This window comes from Coptis chinensis, chromosome 3, assembly GCF_015680905.1.
Source record: "Coptis chinensis isolate HL-2020 chromosome 3, ASM1568090v1, whole genome shotgun sequence".
Lineage (NCBI taxonomy): Eukaryota > Viridiplantae > Streptophyta > Magnoliopsida > Ranunculales > Ranunculaceae > Coptis > Coptis chinensis.
The window spans coordinates 74,782,186-74,793,345 of NC_141458.1; the positions used below are offsets into that span (position 1 = coordinate 74,782,186).

The following is an 11,160-nucleotide window of genomic DNA, read 5'->3' on the forward strand; positions in this document are numbered from 1 at the left end:
CATTGAACATCATCCAGTGTATCCAAAGAACCAACCTGAGCAAGCCTCAAAGAAGGCTAGAACACTCTATCCATCATGCAATCTGTTTATATGTTTTTTGATGTTCGAAATATACTTGTTTTGGTTTGATCGGTTGAATTATTAGTTAAAAAAATTATTAATTTATATTTTATTTTTTCTTTTCATATTCAGAGTTGTCTGGTGGCCAGTGGCGGAGCCAGGGGGGCCAGGGTACGCCCTGGCTCACCCTCAATTTTGCATAAAAATACTACTAGCCTTGGTAAGATTGAGATTTTAGCTTTACTTATAGAGTTAAAGCTATAAGTAATTTGGTGATTTGACGCAGGCATTTCCAACATGGATCCACTTCAACTGATAAGAAAGATAATTTCTTGGGAACTGTTGTAGCTAGTAGCCTTGTAGGGAAGCTATCTGATTCTCCCCAAGTTTAGCCTAAGAAAGAACTAAATAAGATGCTTAAGAGAAAATAATGTAGCCAAAATCCCTTTTCCTTCATTAGAAAAGTTACGCTTCCTCCTTTTCAACCAAAAACCCCAAAAAATTAACGCACTGAAGCTTGTCATACTATATGCTTGGATGTTCCTCTAACCATTATGAACATTTGGGTTTTGGCACCCGACAAATTACCTTTTATCATTAGAAAAATATAATATAGACAATTAGAAACCTTATCTATAAATATTAACTAATATAAAACAAACAATATTTTGAAGTAACCAGTGCAAGACACAATTTTCTGAAACCTAATTTTAATTAGTCTTAGGAACGACGACTAGGTGTAATTGTAATCCAAATAGAAAATTTTCATTACCTAAACTATTAATATGATTTCGATTTCAAAAATTGACAAAATAAACTAACAATTGTTTGCTTTTCATAAAAGAAAAATTAAGAAGAAACCAAAAAATAAAATAAAGAAAAGGCTTGTACACTTCAATTGTGTTTGTGTTGAATACTTGTAGTGCTCACCGGCTCACCCTGGAATATATTCCTGGCTTCGCCACTGCTCACCCTCACTCAAATTTCTAACTCTGCTACTCCACTCAAAATATAAAAATGAACATAAAAGAACACTGGAAATTACCTGGTCTTGAGGCCAAAGCCGTCTCCAACCAGAAAATGAACACGACAATCTGCAACAAATTAATTTGGTTAACGGGGGGGTTAAAATCCTATAAAAGTGAGAAACAGAAGAAATCACCAAATGGGGTTGTAATAGCTACTTGAATGGAAAGAATCGCTTAAGAAATATGAGGAGACGGAAGTTTGAAGAGGCATGAAACAAAGTTGTATGGTAGAGCTGATGTTTGGGTTATTGCAGAGAAAAAGAAAAAAGAAAAGGGAACCAAAAAGACATGAGGAGCGAAAGAAAAGGAAAGAAGAGTCGGTTGGTGTTTAGAATTGAAAATTTGAATCGACCTCAAATTTGAAAAATGAGGCGGTTGAAATACCGATGAAATATCAGTTGAAATAATGATATTTGCGCCCCCACAGTGTTTTAGGTGGCTTTAAGGACACGATTCAATTCAATTTTTTGGTATGAGCGCCAACAACGAAAAAGACCGCCCAAAAACTTGCGGCAAATTTGGGTCATATATCAAACGGAGTCCTACCATCAACCCACGAAATATCGGTCCTTATCGGCGATTTATCCTATTCAATTGTGATTACTATGTTATATATAGGGGTGGCAGTTTTGTATACGACCCGCTAACCCAACATGAAATTAGCGGGTTTGGGTTGGGAAAAAAGACTTTTGGGTCATTTAAGGGTTGATTCATCGAATCCGTCAAATAAATGGGTTGGGTTAGGGTCACATATGTTAACCCGTTGGTAGACCCAATTAGTTCTCGGGGTCTAATGGGTCAAGTCATCAACTCGTGACATGTATAACCTGTTTGCGCAGGTTGTACTTGTGCGTAGGGCTAAGAGGGCATAGATCTAGTACCTTGCCATGCAATACACCCTCAACTTGTGTGTATGAGTGGCCCAGATTCACTAGCTTTTTCTCTCTCCAGACGCACACTAGCTTTTCTCATTTTTTAAAATCTCACTATCCCAGCAACCTAAAATAAACGACTAAAAGGAAAAGAATTAGCCGTCATATTGATCCATTCGGTAAACGCTATTCAATTTTCATTGATATGTAATTGAATTGTGAATGGTTTTTGAGAATTAATATATCTGAATATATTATAGAGGTCGGTATATTTTATATATATATATATATATATATGTTTTTTTGATAAATAAAATTGTGAAATACTACATATTTTTCATACAGGTTGTGTGAATCCGATCCGAAACTGATATAAAATCTCATCTATCATCCCAACTACCTAAAATAAACAACTAAAAGAAAAAGAATTAGCTGTCATATTGATTCATTCGATAAGGATATGTTTCATTATTTAGTTTTCATTAATATGTAATTAAATTATTGATGGTTTTTGAAAATTAATACATGTTTATATATACATGGTTTATATATGTTTATAAATATCCAACCTCTATAAATATAATCATGAAATACTAAATATTTTGCATATAGGTTGTCTGTGAACCCCCGACTTCGGATCGGATCGGATCGGATAAAGTGCTTTCGGAAAAATTTCCAATTTTTTTCGGATGGTAATATCCTTTCCAAAACCGATCAAATTATTTTTTGGATTCAATTTTTTTTTTCTGAATTCGGAAAGTTTTGAAATCGGAAAATTTTTGAAATTTTCGAAATCCTCAAAATATAGAAGTAAATTTGAAATTTGAATTATATAATCGGATTCTTGTTTAGAATAACCATTTTTTATCCGGTTAATACATTCATTTAGCAATCATTTTGATAAGTATTAATTCAGTAAACAACTTAGACTTTTTAACACGTTCATTCAACAAATTTATTATTCATGTTAATGCATTAATTCAATAAATAGGAATTTTGAATAAATTGAGACATGTACAAGAATGACAATATTGATTTCTTAAAGTTGTGAGAGAGACAATGTTTTACTTCTCTAGGGTTTTTATTTGGTTTGTAAACAATATGTAGTATTAATTTAGTAACTATATGAAATAGACCGATATATGTTAAAAATTCGGAAATTAATCGGAAATCGGATTGGTCAAGTCTTTTAAAAACACATCCAATTCTGTTCCAATTATTTTTAGGAAAAACTGGATATCGAAATTTCGGATATCGGAACACAAATATCATTTTCAAATATCATATTGGAATTCGGAAAAAATAGAGACCCCTAGTACTAAATCCAATCCGGAACTGATTTGAAATTGACCCGCTGGTTTAGCGGGTGACCAGTTGGGTAACCCGTTATATAGGCGGGTTGGATTTGGGTTTGACAAACTCGACACGATTAATAATTGGGTCGGATTTGGGTTTGTTCTCCAAACACGTGACCCGAATTTGACACGACACGAACCCAACCCAACACGACCCATTGCCACCCCTACTGTTATATGTGCAAATTTCAACAATATAAGGTGAAATACAGTTAAATTATCGACATTTCATGATACATATATATAAACAAAATTGATATCATCAATATATATACCCCTCCCCCCTTTTGTTAGGCCATTTATTTATTGGGGGTTTTGAAGCCTCTTCTTTCTAAATACAAAAGTTAGGTCATTTGGAAGAGGAAAAAAAAGAAAGGCAATTCACCACCTTCTTTTAGGCAATTAAAAAGAAAATAAAAAGGGGGTATATGGGTCCAAAGAAATATACATTGAGAAATATCATTCATTACATCATGGAATAGTATGAAGTAATTGTTACGTGCTAAGTTTTTACGCAAAATTGGGGTCATAGTTTAGTACACGACCTGCGAACCCTACACGAATCCGACACTTTTGTAGGGGTTTTGGGGTAGCAGTTGGATAATCTCGACATGTTTATCAACTGGGTTTAGGTTTGGGCTTGCTCCGCCAACCTGTGATTCGGAACCCAGCTCTAACTCTAGATCTTATTTTGATTACATTAGCACTAGTCAACGACATATGATAGAAAAATGTACCCGTTAGTGGTTATATCTTCCAAAAACCTATTATCCTCTCCTAAAATTACACTTGTCTTCTTATTAACCTTATGCAATACTGTAATTTTCTCCCTTTTGAGGATCTCTGAATGTTTGTATCTCTTTCCAAACCCGGGTTTGTTTCCAATAGAATATATTATGGTTTTATAGCTGTAACTTTTTGAAACTGATCTCTAACCCTGCTTCTTCCCAATAAAAATGTACATGTTTGTTATTACAATCCAAAATACATAAATAGTAATTGATATAACCAACTATTGAAGTAGGAGAAGGGTGACTGTACTTGTAAGTTTATTTTCTTGAGGCGGTATTTTCTTTCAATTTAGTGATTCTACTGACTCAATAGGGACTAGGGGTGGCATTTTTGTACACAGCCAGCACTACACCATTTTGGTGATTTTGCAACATTTGAGATTTCTTATTAATAACAAATATACATCAGTTAGTTAATTGTTCACATTTATTATCCGTTGACAATATTTTTAACCGTTAGTCAAGTGAGCGGAGCGAACTTTCTGGGCCGACAGGGGTATGTGGCCCAAAAAGTATTTTGGTTGGTTTCTGTCTGTCCTCATTCTCAAGCAATTTCACCTTCCCTCTCCCTCTCCCTCCTTCCTTCTCAACCAAAACCAACTCTTTCTCTCCCCACCACAAACCCATCTCTCCCTCTCTCTTCTCCACCTCCACTCACGCCCCCACTGCTTGCAGTTATCTACTAAGTATATGTGTAAATACTTGAATTATCATGTAACGTTTATTGGATATTTTCTGACGCTTAGAAATGTGTTAAAAAAAACCTCTACAAAAAATACAAAAAACCTCTACAAAAAAGACAAATAAGTAGAACCGAAAAAAGTGAATAAAAACACCAAAACTTGAGGAATAGAATGGTTCCCCATTCCCTCAAAAGCGGAGGGAGTGGCTGTAGTTTTTCGCCCCTATCTCAATATAACTCTCCATATATAGAGAGTGTTATTGAGGAATAGAGAGTACATTAATCCACGCCACTTAAAATGGTGTGGTTTGTAAAAACCAAAACGGCACCACTTGAAGTGGTGTGGAATGGAGTCAATTGTTTTGTGTCCCCACCAAGTCAGAAACTAATTATGACCAAAATTATTTTGTGTCCCCATCAACCCAAACGGTGCCACTTGAAATGGCGTAGAATAGTCTGAACCATTGGACACCAAAATTGACTCCCCATCCTCAAAACACTATTTTTTGGTGGAATGGAGATAGGGTGGATGCACCATTGGACTCGGCCTTAAGGCTGGGTGCAATGGCTCCCCATTCCCTAAAAAGCAGAGGGAGTGGCGGTGGTTTTTCCCCCTATCTGTATATAACTCTCCATATATAGAGAGTGTTATTGAGGAATAGATAGTGCATTCTACGCTAGTTGAAATGGCGTGGTTTGTAAAAACCCAAACGGCGCCACTTGAAGTGGCGTGGAATAGAGTCAATTATTTTGTGTCTCCACCAAGTCAAAAACTAATTATGACCATTTTTTTTTAAATTTCGCACCGGTCGAAGTGGCGTAGAATGGTCCGAACCATTAGACACCAAAATTGACTCCTCATCTTCAAAACACTGTTTTTTGGTGGAATGGAGATAGAGGGTGGATGCACCATTGGACTCAGCCTAAGCGGGGGTTTTCTTCTTTTTGTTATCGTGCCCAGCCTTCCGAAACATAACACATGCCTTCAGCGAAAAAAAAAGAAAAAAAGAAGAGGTCGGAAAAAAGGAAAACAGGAAATGACAAACATAAATGAGTGAAGAGAGAAAAAGATAGGGGTTTCGCTGCTGCCACCGCCACCGCCACTTGGGTTTTGATTACCTCTTGGTAAGTCATCTTCTCTCACTCCTTTTGTTATTCGCCTTATTTTCTTCCAACTTCAAAAATCTGTCTTTGGTTGTGATTTTAACACTTAGTTATTTGGTTTTTGATTTCTAAGGTACAATTTTGTATAAATTCTTCTCAAATATCAAACAAGCTTTGGGGTTTGAAGGTTCAATTTGCTCAAAGTAACAGTTTCATGTACTAATTTATTGCAAGTTTGGGTTTTAGGTTGTGGGGTTGGTTACACTTTTAATTATTAGTTGTTTGATTTGAAAAACAGATTTAGATTTGTGTTTGTACAGTTTGATTTTTGTGATATGGCATGATTTTTTTAGAATTAGATGAATGTTACTTGTTTCCACGAGTTCGAAATTTGGTAGGAGTAGAAATATGTATTATTCAATGTGTGTTGCACGTTGGATCTTTTAGATAGATTGTAGTGAATATTCTACTATAAATATTCAACTATAAACATTGATCTGGTAATAATCTGTCTTCTCTTCTTATAATCTTTGTTTTTTAGGCCTGTTTATTGTATGTTTTAACATGGAATTTTGATTATTAGTAGTAAACTTGATGATGAGGATGAAAATTAGATATGTTTGTGTTTTCTTTTTTGATTTGATTGATTCAAAGTCGAAATTTGTTTATAGTAAGTATTTAGATTTATAAACTGATTTTATCGACCGATCGATCTCTGCTTTTATCAATGATGTTAGTCAGTGATGTTTGTTAATGGAATATCATGAATATCTCGTGATTTCACTTTTTCATTTCCTCTTTTAATTTCAAGCTAAAAACTAGTTACGATCTAAAAAAAACTTTCCATGACTTTTTGTTTAGTAAAGAGATAGTGATTTAACAGCTTTGAATTTTCATTCACCTACCTAGAAATGAGTATGTAGAGATCTGCACAAGTTTCATCCAGACTCTATTTTTTTCCACCTAGAGAATAGCAACACCCTTTAAACTTGGCAGTGGACTGTTTTGTTATATTTCCACTACACCATTTGAGTGATTTTGCAATATTTCAAAATTTTCATTAGTAACACTTATATAACCATTTGTAAATTATAAGTGGGACTATTTTCACTATCACGCTCATCTCGCACACAAACCCTTATTAACATACCAAATAATAAGAAAAACGCAAAGAGGGAAAATGAATTCTTGATGTGCCTGCTCATCAGGGTAAGTTGTCATCTTCCTCATGTTTCTCCTTCCTTCCTCCTTTTGTAACAATCTTTGATTTTTGTTTTTACCATTTAGGGTTTTTTGAGAAGTTGGTTGGTACTTAATTGAGCACAACAGTTGCTCGATCTACTGAACAAGGTTGATCTTTTGCCAAGGTAATACATTCTAGGGTATCAATTTTTCAAAATATGGTTTAACTAGGCGGGGTTTTAACTTTCCAAAGGTGGTTACTTGATTTAACACACCTTTTCGTGAACACCCATCCCCGCCCCACTAATTTATCTTGAATTGATGTATGATGATGTGAAATATCGCTTCCAATCATAAAGTAAGAAGTGGGCATAAGGGTATGCTTTGGTTTAATTTCCATTTTGTTTGTGGCCATCATATTTTACATGGATTGGTCAAGTCAGTAGGTTGTATGATGAGTTAGGTGAACAATTGGGTGATTTGATTTTATAATTACTTGAATTGTTTTTCTAGCAAAAGTTGGGTGTTGATAGAGTTCCCGCTTCCTCTTGTTTAATAATAAGTTGATAAATTTTGCTTATAAGATTCATGGAAATTATGTTGTTTAGGGGTTGGCAAAGAAGTAACTTTTTTGGTTGTTTGAAGATAAGGTTAGGATGTTGTGTAGGGGTTGACAAAGAGCACAGTGGTGGACTAGTTCTTGATGTAGCTTCACTATGTGTGTCGTTGTTTGTTTGGAGGGAATAGTAAATGGACAACATGAGAGACATCAATATTTTTTGGAATAAGATGACCTAGAGTTAATTAGAAACTACTTGGTTTTAGAGGTTTTGATGTTTCTTCTAATGACACTTGAGTGGTTCCTTTCAACACAACCACATCCACTTTCATTTTACTTGCCAAAAGAGGTGCCATATTTCTGTGTGCTGTGTTTAATACCGCAAGTGTGTGTTAATACCATATTTTTCTATGATGATGATGATGATGATAGATGAAAATGATTTTCTGGTGCTTGTATGTTGATTTTTCTTGAAATTTGAAGATACCAAGGTATTCTAAGACTCTCCTTTAAAACCTACAGGTCACGAAGTCAGTCGTCAAGTATAACGAACATGCTGCCTATGATCCAAAACATGTATTAGCCTTCTTGCTAAAAGCATGAATGAGGTTTAGAGCGCGCGTGTATCCACTCTTGCTTTGTGTGGGCAAATATCAGATGTGCTTTAACTTTATGAAGAAATCAAACAAGTTGGATGCCATTTGGAGCCCAATGATGTAATAAGCCATGCACATTGTTACGTTTATTTTCTTCCAAAACTCTGTGTATGTTTGTGGCTTTATGCATGCATTACAACATGTCATTTTACTAATACTGTTGTATTTGTAGGAGCACCTTCAATATGAAGGGGATTTAAATACATTCCTCGAGCTTCTTAAAGAGTTGAAGGATCCTGACTTTTGGTTTGATGGATGTGAAAGAGTTGTTGGATATTGTATTATATGACATAAGTATATAAGGTGCAGTAACAGTCTACCTTAAAACGCATTGCTTTGCTGGTGTAGCTAATGTGAATGAAGAAACTTATTGTTAGATGATACACAAGATGCTGAGGACACATGGCAGTTAGCTTGACTTACTGATGTACGCTCTTTCAAATTTCCCAGACATCTCAATGGTAAAGATATAGTCACTAGCCTTTGATTTTTATTTTCCCTTCCCTTTCTGTCTCTTTGTGTGTGTGTGCACATATTAGTTCTGAAGAGTGCCAATCTCCACTTGCCTGCCCTAACTATTTGAGTTGAGACATGAAGTAGCTACTTGACTTCCAGTTCAGCTTTCATGTCATTGTGTCATTTGGTATGACCTAAATCATAAGTCCATCAACATTTGGTTGCTCTTTAGAGTTTAGTCGAAAAATCATAGAGAATCTGGATTAGTATTTGTGTGCTGGTGGACAGTATAGAAATGGGGGTCTGCAGTATCATAGAATGCAGCAGCCCTGCTGAAGTAGTCTTGACTTATCATCTGTTACTAGCTACACCTCACCTCTCTTTATTCAAGGACCTTCTGAGAAAGGCTTTGCTAACTTTGCCCTTGACTTTCTAATGGGTGGTGGCATTTCTTTTCTTGTCAGAATTTATGTAACACTAACAAAGTTATTATTATATCTTGGGTGTTGCATACTAACAAAGATTCTGTAAATTGCACTAGGCCTTGAACTTTGCATTTAAGGATTACTTCATGAGGCTCTTTAACTTCAAGAAAGATCGAGATGGCTACTGGAAATGGTTTGCAGGAAACTTGGGATCTGGAGGTGTTGCTGGTGATTCATCCATTCTCTTTGTTTATTCTCTGGATTATGCTCGAACCCGTCTGGCTAATGATGCAAAGTCCACAAAGAAGGGGAGGGGCAGATAGTTCAATTGTTTGATTGATGTCTATAAGAAGAATTTAAAGTTCGGTGGTATTGCTAGGCTTTACTATGGCTTCAACATTATTGTTTACACGGGTCTGTACTTTGGAATGTATGATTCGTTGAAGCCAGTTCTATTAACCGGAAATTTATAGGTTAGTTTTTTATGTTTTCTCTTTTCATTTTAGTTTCAGTTCTTTATTTTTCAGCTTGTCTTGTCTATGTGTTAGTAATAGTTGTCAGCTTGATAGATTGCTATTATATTATAGAAGGAATTATTATGTTCGTGGGTTATGGGATTGTGAATTAAAAACTTCATTCTTAATGATTCAACATTACACCTGCATTTAAGTAGAGAGTTTCTTCCTAGCAATCCAAGTAAGTCTTGGGATTGGGTGAATATTGTTCATAGTAGTCATACAAATGTGTTTCCTCTACATGCATATGAGTAGAAAGGTCTATCATTGCTATTCAATTAAGTTTTGGGATTGTGTGAACGCTGTTATAGGCAGTTATACAAATGTGTTTCCTCCACTTGTATCCAACATGTGTTTTTAATTGTCTGCATTTCCATATGGTTTATAGGCATTGGTTACGGTTTAGTTAAATGCCTTTTTGATCTAATTTCTGCCCATTGTTAATTTTTGAGTCATACAAATTTTGTTAACTTTTCCCTCGACTTTCTCTAATGGTTGATGTATCCAAAACTGCTGCTGCTCCAATTGAACGTGTGAAGCTTTTGATCGAAAACCCGGATGAGATGATCAAGTAAGGGCGTCTCTCTATGCCAAACAAGGGTGTTGGTGAATGCTTCAACAAAACAATCAAGGAAGAAAGATTTGGGTTTTGGCATCTTTGCATGTGTTGTATTTGTAATTGGGCTATGTTAATTGGAAATGGTATATATGATAACTGTTAGTATTATGGATGGATAGAAGCATTTGGTTCATTTATTGTGGTATGAAAAGGGTGCAGGGTTTATATCACTGTATGTGGCCTGCCAGAAAAAGGCCAGGAAATTCATTTTTTTTTTACAAATAAATAGGTGCGCAGGAGAGAGTATTTGAGTGAATCTAAGACACTCATCAGGGAGGAGTGAGGGTGTATTGCACCAAAAAGTACTGCAATCAATGTCTCTCATGCCTGCGTACAGGTGCACCCTGCGCATACTAGACATTTTCAATAAATTATTAGTACCGGCTTCCAAACTGATAGTAATGTTTTAACGTAACAGAAATAAAAAGCGTTAGAAAGGGGGAATTGCTTACCATTTCATACGTTGGGAACAAATCATGAACAAAATTTATAACCATTACTAATAACCGAAAATTGTAACAGTTGATACGTGTTGCTGAAATTAATTTCAGTAACATTTGATAACCGTTAGTAAGATATCTAACGGATATTAAGCATTACTAATTTCCATTACTATTAATTTGTCACGCTTTTGTGTCAACGCAAGATAACCATTACTAATTATTTTTTGCAACGGATGTATATCCGTTACTAATTGGCTGTTATGGTGTAGTGCAGCTAACCCGACACAAATCCAACACAAAATTAGTGGGTTCGGGTTAGAAAAAATGCTTTTGGGTCATTTAAGGGTTCACTCTCCGAACCTGTCAAATAAATGGGTCATTTTGGGTAAGGGCACATATGTTAACCCGAGTAA

General features: G+C 35.3%; 1 long non-coding RNA gene across 4 annotated transcripts; it reads left to right on the top strand.

Moving 5' to 3' along the window:
• The first annotated feature begins 6,038 nt into the window (after positions 1–6,038).
• On the top strand, positions 6,039–9,475 carry LOC147510783 (uncharacterized). 4 transcript variants are annotated; one of them, XR_015216881.1, is made up of 5 exons: positions 6,039–6,095; positions 7,180–7,259; positions 8,156–8,368; positions 8,462–8,750; positions 9,287–9,475. It is a non-coding gene; the product is annotated as an uncharacterized LOC147510783 (long non-coding RNA). The 4 variants fall into 4 exon arrangements; XR_015216883.1 differs by lacking the exon at positions 8,156–8,368 and having other exon boundaries at positions 6,042–6,095; XR_015216880.1 differs by lacking the exon at positions 6,039–6,095 and having other exon boundaries at positions 6,769–7,259.
• The last annotated feature ends 1,685 nt before the right edge of the window (positions 9,476–11,160 follow it).